Source organism: Nycticebus coucang, chromosome 18 (assembly GCF_027406575.1).
Source record: "Nycticebus coucang isolate mNycCou1 chromosome 18, mNycCou1.pri, whole genome shotgun sequence".
Lineage (NCBI taxonomy): Eukaryota > Metazoa > Chordata > Mammalia > Primates > Lorisidae > Nycticebus > Nycticebus coucang.
This window is the reverse complement of record NC_069797.1, coordinates 25,084,717-25,092,518: the sequence shown is the minus strand read 5'-3', so window position 1 is coordinate 25,092,518 and position 7,802 is coordinate 25,084,717.

The following is a 7,802-nucleotide window of genomic DNA, read 5'->3' as shown; positions in this document are numbered from 1 at the left end:
CTTTAAACGCGTATACAAGAATAGAAATTTAAGAGGCTTTAAACACGTGTCTTATAAACTGAGAACAGACAACTTTGTTGTTTGACTAGAGATTTCCTTTTCATTGTAACTAACTTAATCATGTATAAAATTCTTTCTAAATTCTTCTTCACAAACCTTCATGACTTAACACGCACAATCTTTCAACATTTTAAAATCCTTCGTTTTTGTCTTAAATTTTCTTTCTTAAAACCACCAGTTACTTTAAGACAAAAAGTTTTCATACCAGATTTCTTCGTATATAAAATTACTCTTTCTTTTATCCTTCCTTATCAAAAGTACATCTTCACACTCACGTCTTTTCTACACACTTCTCTCTCCCCTACTTACTGGTTCCTTTCCCTATTATTTCTAGTAGTGTTTGTAATCGGATAATCCAATTTGACATGTATATTGAGATTTTATATCTCCCTGAGCCATCTTCAGCCCCGGTGGCTGGACTATAATATTGAATTATTTGCTGGGGAGGCCATTCATTGTCACTCCAATCTCCTATTACCACATCACGCTTTTGTCTTTTCAGTCTAGATGCATAAACTGGAAAACCTAACAGTCCTCCAGTCTGTAGGAACAGTAGGAATAAGGAAGGTTTGATCATACTTGTTACACAACTCCTGTGCCATCTATCAGGAAGTTTAATGTAGGCCCAGTGTCTGCAGGTCCAGTACAGACCTGGTAGAGCTCCCCAGTTAACACTGATCCCTGGATAGTCTCAGTAGCTTTGAGCTTTGGGAATCTACTTGGTGGTTTAGTTCAGTCACCTCCTTGCTCCACCAGGTAGTACTATTGGTGCTTTCATTATACATTTTTAGGCTTAGACATGACAGCTTCCCTATCAGGATGGTGAAGTTGTTTCCTTCTCTGGCTAAACAGTTTCGACCTATGATGGACACTTTTAGTGTCTGACAACTTACTTCCACTGCACACTCACAGTGAGCGACGTTAGGGGTAGGATCTGAGAGAACAACTTCTCTGGCTTCCCAGGGCCATTCACTGCTCATCATTGTCCCACCACAGACAAAGCAAGATGTTATATTTAAAGATTGAGCAGTGTTTTCTGCCAGGTGGAGGAATACGTTTTTAGTGTTAGGAAGAAGGTCTGGAGCAGATTGCTGTAATTCACCATAGAAAGCATAGCACCTAGGTTTTGAGTTTCTTTTGGCTATTTTACTTTTCATTGTTATACCTATGGCAGGGTCTCTTCCATGTACATTCATAATAAGAGTAAACCACTCACACCATTTTGACAGTTTGTCTAGTTTGGGTTACGTCTTGGATGCATTTTTCACAACCTTCACCATGTCTTGCTCCTAAGATTAAACAAGAAAGGTGACAAAGTTCAAAGCAAAGAATCAGTTCCACGTCGCTGCTGCACATCCTCAAGCTTCTGCCTTGAGTAGACCAGTCAGCTCCCGGTACATGACAGGGGCAGGGCTGCAGTCTGTTTTCTCAGGGTAAGGCAGTGGGGATGCTCTGGGGGTCATTGGACCATCCACTCCTCGTCACTGGCTGGTTTCACGTGTGAGGGATTATTCAGGAATGCCATCCACCTTCACTGCTGCTGGTGTGGACAGGATCACTAATTAGGGGCCTTTCCACCGTGGCTTCAGCAGGCTCGGGCTCCAATCTTTAACCCACACCTGGTTGCCTGGAGAATAGGGACGGACTGGGGAAGATAAACTAACAGGACGTCTATCACTCACCCATTCTGAAATCTTTTTCATTATTTTTCCCTGTGACATTAGTTGGTTAGTAAGTTCTGTTTCTCCTAATTCTCTCAGGGTCCCTGGTGAACTTCTAAAAATGGGACAGGGCCTGTGATATGGTATTTCTTTTTTTCTTTTCTTTTCTTTCTTTTTTTTTTTTTTTTTTAAGACAGAGTCTTACTTTGTTGCCCTTGGTAGAGTGCCATTGCGTCACAGCTCACAGCAACCTCCAGCTCTTGGGCTTAGGTGAGTCTTTTGCCTCAGCCTCCCAAATAGCCCAGAGGTGCCCGCAACAATGCCCAGCTATTTTTGTTGTTGTTGTTGCAGTTTGGCCTGGGCCGGGTTCGAACCTGCCACCCTTGGTATATGGGGCCAGCGCCCTACTCACTGAGCCACAGGTGCCGCGCTGTGATATAGTATTTCATGGATGAGTACCCTGTTCTTTTAGTAGGAGCTCATCTGATTTTAAACAGTGCTAATGGTAAAGCCTGGATCCACTGAAGTGTACACTCTTGGCATATTTTCCCTGTACTAGCCTTTAATGTTCTATTCATTCTGTCAACTTTCCCTGAACTTTGTGGCATGTAGTTTCCAGTCAATTTCCAACATGGTAACAGTTTGTTGAACAATGTCAACCACAAAAGCAGGTCCATTGTCAGAGTCTATGTACAGAGACAGGCCATACCTAGGGATGACTTCTCTAAGTAGAAAGCATGTGACTCCTTTGGCTTTTTCACTTTGAGTAGGAAAAGCTTCGACCTACCCTGAGTAAATACATACAAATACCAGCAGATACTTATTTCTTCTGTTTGGAGGCATTTCAGTAAAGTCCACTTGAATGTTTTCAAAGGGTGTAGCTCCTACACTTTGAATACCTGGTGGCAAAATGGGGCCTTGTTTGGCATTAAATTGACCACAGGTGACATATCCTTGACTTATTGTTTTTGCCAGGCTTGCTAGATGTTTTATATAGATGTTTATAATGTTTTATATAGAAATACTTTCCTAATAGTTGTTCCTGAGTAGAGTGCCCTAGATGATGGACTAGTGCACAGCCTGCACTACAGTAGTTCCCAATAATTCTGGCACAGCTGTTCTTTCATCTGGTAAACACATCAAACCATCACTATGGCAAAGGCTTGCTCTTGTGCTAACTACTCCAATCCTCTTTACTGTATACAGGTGTCACATTTGGGACCCAAGGTAGTAGGGCTGCAAATACACATTCGTTTACCACCGCCTGGCGTGCTTCAGCATGAGCTTTAGTATTCTCTAAAATAACGTGTTCTTGCCCCTTTTGGCGCCGTTTGCAATGCACCACTGCCACCTTGCTAGGTTCCACACAGCCTCCAATAAGTTTAAGATCTCTTGGTGATATTTAATTTGTTTTCCAGCTGAGTTTAATCGTCCTTTTTCTCTATACAGTACACCATGCACATGCAGGGTTAAAAAGGCATACTTTGAATCAGTGTAAATGTTGACTGTCTTGTCTTAATTCCAGAGCCCTGATGAATGCTATCATTTCTGCCTTTGGGAAGACGTCCCAAGTGGGAGCCCTTGAACTTCTATTACTTCACTGTCTGTAACTATTGCATCCTGTCTTTTGATGACCAAAGGCATCTATAAAACTGCTACCATCCACAAATAAAGTCCAACCCGGTTTTGTCCAGGGCTCATCCCATAAATCTGGGCGGCTGGAATAGACTTGCTCCATTCCTTCTTGACAGTCATGTTTCAAAGGAGCATCACTGACAGGGATCAGGGTGGCTGGATTGGGTGTATTACATATAGTAACTTCTAATCTGGGACTGTCGCACAAGAGACTTTGATATTTGGTAAGCCTGGCATTCTCTAACCAATGATGTCCTTTAGAGTTCATTGACCATTAAGGTGACAACCAGATGAGGCACTTTCACTGTCAGGTTTTGTCCTAAAGTTAGTGTATCAGCTTCTTGCATAGTAGAGCTGCTGCTGCTAGAGCTCTTAGATAGGGCGGACAGCCTCTAGCTACTCCATCTAATTGTTTAGACAAGTATCCAACAGGGCAAGCCCGTGACCCCACGATCTGTGTTAAACTCCCACTACCACCTTTGATACAGACAAAGTGAAAGGCTTAAGTCTGGGAGGCCAAGTGCTGGACCTGTCATTAGCTTTTCTTTAATTCTTCATTCTCAGAATGCTTTTTCCTGGGGGGCATCCCACACGAGGGGCTCTTTATCACCCCTCTGTGGCAAATTTGGGATCCATAGGCGATGGCTGCCCCTAAAAAAAAATTCTCACCAACCACTGCCTGACCTTGGGAACACCTGCTTTCTCTCCAGACCCGAGCTTCTCTGGCCTTTTGCTATGATGAATCCCAGATATCGTACAGGTTGTTGGCATAATTGTGCCTTCTCTCTGGAAATTTTATATCCACAATTCTCTAAATGTTTTAACAACGTGTCAGTTCTTTGAGCACATCCTTTCCTAGTCTCATGCCCTAATAGTAAATCATGCACATATTGCACTAAGGCAGCGGTTCTCAACCTGTGGGTTGCGACCCACAGGAACTGTATTAAAGAGCCGCGGCATTAGGAAGGTTGAGAACCACTGGACTAAGGTACACTGTAACTATTGTGCAGGAAAGGTTGACAGGTCCCTGGCCAGTGCCTCCCCAAAGATCGTAGGGGAGTTTTCGAACCCTTGTGGCAACCGAGTCCAGGTTGTCAAACAACTCTGTTTTAGGAGTCTTCCCACTGGAAGGCAAACAGCTTGACTTACTAGACCCACTCCGGATAGTAAAGAAGGTGTTGTGCCCAGATCCCGAAATCCCCCACAAAGACCACCAGGGAGCCGAGTCCGATGCAAAAGCAAAAGGGCCGTTTATTGCAAGTTCGAATTTGGGCTCCCAGGGACTCCAAGCCAGGAGCCCTGGATCCAAGCCAGGAGCCCTGAGCTCTGTAACAGTGGTGTTTTTATAGTATAGCACAGCAAAGTAGGTGTACACAAGTTAAACAAAGGGACCGCTTCTGGATTGGCTGCCACTGGTCCTGCCATATGGCCCACTCCAGAAGGCAGTTTCTGACTCAAGGTGGAAAACCAGCGATTCACTGTGACTCATGGGTTTTGAACAAAATGGTTGACAAGCCAAAATGGCTGAACCCTTAAGATGGTGTCCGTCTGGTTCTCTCAAAGGCATCTTTCTTTTTATTTTTTATTTCTTTATTTTTTACTGAGACAGAGTCTTACTATGATGCCCTCGGTAGAGTGCCGTGGTGTCACAGCTCCCAGCAACCTCAAACTCTTGGGCTTAAGTGATTCTCTTGCCGCAGCCTCCCAAGTAGCTGGGACTACAGGTGCCTGCCACAACTCCTGGCTATTTTTTTTTTTTTTGTTACAGTTGTCAATGTTGTTTAGCTGGCCTGGGCTGGGTTCAAACCAGCCAGCCTCGGTGTATGTGGCCAGCACCCTACCCGCTGAGCTATGGGCGCCTCCAAGAAGGCATCTTCCAAATCTAAACAAGTGAACCAAGCATCCTCTGCTGATACCAAGCTAAGCAGCGTGTACAGGTTTGGCACTATCAGGTGCAAAGTTACGGTAGCTTGATTAACTAGTCTTAAGTCCTGTATAGGGTGATATTCTGAGGTCCCTGGCTTTGGTACTGGCAAAAGAGGGTGTTCCATTGTGACTGGTGGGAGCGGATAATTCCATAAGACCTTAGCCTGTTTAAAGGGGCCTGAATTCTCTCCAGTGCTGCCATTGGCATTGGATACTGGACCTGTCATTAGCTTTTATCTGACAGGCTGTGCCCCTGTCTTTAGTTCCACATATACAGGTTCCTGGTTTATGGACAGCCAAGGTGTGTCCTCTGCCCATACTTTAGGCCATTTAGCAATTAACTCTGATTCTAAGTTTTCTTGTTCTGGCCTCATGAATAATCTCCATTCTTCTTCCCGGAGCACAGTTACAGTTAACAATAGACAGTGTAGGAACCTTGAGATCAACAGTTCCCTTGTCAGTAAATGTTATCATGACCCTCAGTTTACTTAGTAAGTCTCTCCTTAAGGGCAATGGGCAATCTGGGCAATGGGCAATCTGGCATACAGAGAAACTGATGGATCACATGATGTCCTCCAATGCTGCAGGTTCTAGGTAAGCAGAAAGGTTAGGCGGCTCTGCTTCCAGTTGCTCCCATTATATCTATGGTCTGGGAGGAGAGAGGGGCTATAGGCTTAGTCACTACAGAGTATTCTGCACCAGTATCTACTAAAAAGTCCGTATTCTTGCCCCCTACTCTCATTCTAACCATAGGCTCGGTGGGTCCATAAGTGAGTCCATAGCTAGATTGAAGGCTTTTTTGACTAGATGGTGGGGTGGAGAGCCTTAGATTCCACCTCCTTCCCTTCAGCAGCTAATAGACATTCATTCTTCCAGTGACCTCGTTCTTTGCAGTTGGCACACTAGTCCCTTTGCAGTTGAAAAGGTGAGGTTGCTTGGTGTCCTTTATCCTCTTGCTCTGCCTCTATAGCTGCCTCCTCCTCTGCCCCCGATTGTTGTCCTATGACATTAGCTTTATGTGTCAACTGCCTGGTTTCTTCTTTTCCTGTCTCCCTCTTAGAAGTAGCATCCCTGCTTACAAACACCTTGTGAGCTATGGAAAGTAACAATCAAACCCTTGTTGTTTCTGAAGTTTTCTCCTTATGTCTTCTGCACTTTGGCTTACAAAAGCCATGTGTATCACGTTCAGGCTCTCCAGCTTGTCTGGGTCGAAGGGAGTGTCCATGCAGAATAGTTCACATAAGCCCTCATAAAATAGTCCTGGATGTTTCCTCTTTTCCTTCCAAAACTTCGTACACTTTATGGAGGTTAGTGGCCTTTTGGGCCCCTTTCCATAACCCTTGCAAAATTGCACCTCAGTGTCTGATCAATCTCTGTGTTCCTTGGAGGTCACTGGGGTCCCATTGAGGGTCCTCACCAGGCAGATGAGCCCGGGCCTACTCCTGTGGGTTCTGATAATCTCCTGGGGCATTTTCCTCTAACCACTTTGTTGCCATCTTCAATACCCACCTGCGCTCATCAGTGCTAAACAAGCACATTAAGAGCTGGTGGCAATTACATAGGATGGTGGGTTTGAAATATGGTGTGCATGAGCTCCGCCACTGCTTGTGGCTTTTCTGTATAAGAAGATGTGTTGTTTTTCCAGTTTAATAAATCAGTAGAAGGGAATGGTTGATACATGAGTACCCTCCTTTCTTGCCAATGCCCTTCCTTGTCCGGACTGGCATATCAGGTTTCTTGGAGTTTCTGGCTTTGGTCTCAAGTTGGCAGCTAGTGGGGGAGTTTTAGGTGGGTTAGGTTGTCCAAGATCACCATCTACTGCGTCCTTTTCATCTCCATCAAACTCTCCTGATGAACTTTTGGGCTCAGAGGGGTTGCTGGCTGTCTCATATTTTCTGGAGTGGGTCCTCTGGATTAGGATCTGCTAGTACTTGGCCTTTTTAACTTATCACCAGGTCTTTTAATCTTTTTTTCTTCTGCTTTAGCTACCATTGTAATTGCCTCCTGTCCTCTCAGCCACTGGGGTGGCTCTACCACTGTCAGCTAAATGTCTGTCTTTGGGACTGACCAGGGTGTCCAGGCTTACCGGTCACTCTTCTCCATACCCTCTTTACTGGACTTACATCTAAACTCACTTCTGGTGGCCAGCCTACTGCAAAGGATGGCCGTTCTAGCTCACAAAGTTTTCTCAACCTTTTAGGGATCATAGTAACTCCGTAGTCCTCCACAAAGCCTTTCTTAAAATTCTGAACCATTAACCCTAGGGGAATTTCCTTAGATGGCACAGAACTTATCCCTGTGGCCCAAACAAGGGGGGTGGTTTGAAGATCTCTCAGGCACCCTCTAGGCTGTGCCTTTTGCGAGGCTTTAAGGAGCGTCTTAGCTAAGGTGCACCCGTATAAACCCCAGGCCTGGTTGTAGCTGTGCAGCAACCCTTATGCCTTATGACGTCTCTATAGAACTACAGGTTAGGGCCCATGGCTAACCAGTCCTGAAGCTATACAGTCACTTACTCTTTCA